Source organism: Crocuta crocuta, unplaced genomic scaffold (assembly GCF_008692635.1).
Source record: "Crocuta crocuta isolate KB4526 unplaced genomic scaffold, BGI_CrCroc_1.0 scaffold299, whole genome shotgun sequence".
Taxonomy (NCBI): Eukaryota; Metazoa; Chordata; class Mammalia; order Carnivora; family Hyaenidae; genus Crocuta; species Crocuta crocuta.
This window is the reverse complement of record NW_027532747.1, coordinates 920,217-921,828: the sequence shown is the minus strand read 5'-3', so window position 1 is coordinate 921,828 and position 1,612 is coordinate 920,217.

Here is a 1,612-nt window from a genome sequence, read left to right as displayed (position 1 = left end):
CGTGCAGTCAGCCCAGCCGTGCCCCTGCCAGGCTCCGTCTCAGCACCTTCTCCAGGAAGCCCTCCCAAGAGGAAAGGGGAGGCGCCCCGCCCCCCCCAGCCGTGGTCCCATCTCCCCATCTGAGCAGCCCAGGGGCTGTCGTCCACCTGCCAGGGGCTCCTCCCTTCCGTCAGCTCAGGTTCCCAACTTCCTCCACCCCCCCAGGCTTCGGGCACCCCAACTTACACTTCCCAGGCCACACGCTCTGCTAAGGTCCATCAGCTTCATCCCTTGCGTCTTCCCCCGACCGCCCACCCCTCTCCCACCGGGACAGGCACAGCCAGGCCCTACCCAGTAGCCTGGGCCACGTTTCCGCAGGGCACATCAGGTCACCGGCCCCCAAATTCTACCAAGCACCCCTGCTCTCTCTAGAAAAAGTCTCATCTCCTCCCGGCCCAGCAACCGGCAGGCAGACGCACGGCTACACTGAGGCTCCGTCACCAGGTGGCCCTGACTGGAGTCGCTCCTCTTTCCCGGCCCTGGTTTCCGTCGTCTATAAAATGAAACTGGCAACAGCTCCTCTGTCATGGACATAAGGGGGGCGGTCGGGGCATGCCCGCAAGGTGCCGTCAGCAGGGGAGCCCTCTTGGTGTTAGGAGGGGCCCTGCCCCGGCTCATAGAGACCGGCAGCCCATTTTACAGGTGGGGAAGCTGAGGCCCAAAAGATACATGTCCTGTGCAGACTTGGGAGGCAGCCACAGGGCAGCAGGCTGCCAGACAAGGCCCGCGGGTCCCGGGCTCCCACGGCTGCCCCTGTAGCGGGGCTCCTCTGCCCTCGGCCGGGCTTTGGACTTGCTGTCCCCTCCACTGGCGTGCCCTTCCCTCCCCTGCCCGGTCTCAGCTGTCTGCCCTGACCCGCCAGCCGAAGGCGGCGGCTGCCTCTCCCTCTCAGCCGGTTACCCCGTTTTCATTCGCGGCACAGGACTCGCTGATGCTTTTGTGACTTATTGTTCCCAAACTTGCGCTCTCCCTGCAAGAACGGCCGTTCCACGCGACAGAGCCGGGCCCCCGCGTGCCCCGGAGCCGAGGCCGGGGCCCAGGACTTGGGAATGAAAGAGTCAACGAACAGGTCCTGGGCAGGGCCTTGTCCGCGGCCGAGTGGACGCCCAGCCCCACCGCACGGCTGGGGAAACTGAGGCTCAGGGAAGTGAGGAGGTGAAGCCAGGATCCCACGGCCAGAGGACCAGGCTTGCCGTCACCTGCCTTTCCCTGAGGATCTTCCCTCAGACATCACCCCGAGAGCTACAGGGGCACCTGCGCGGGCAGCCAGGAGCGGGGTCCCCCGCCCCTGCCCCAGCCCCAGCCCAGGAGCCCCAGCAGCACAGGAGCGGAGAGCAGGCTCCTCACGGTGGCAGCGGGGCCTGGGCCGAGAGCTGAGTGCATGTGAACTCCAAAGAAAACATGAATCACTCACCGTTTATCAGTTCAAAGCAGGCCTGCAATTACCAGGGGCTGGGCTCTCCCCTCCTCCGGGATAATTATACACGTCTTAATGCAATTACGGGCCCTACTTTTTATATTAAACAGGAGAAACCCGGCTGAAGAAGCCACCATCCAAACTCCAGACCGGTCC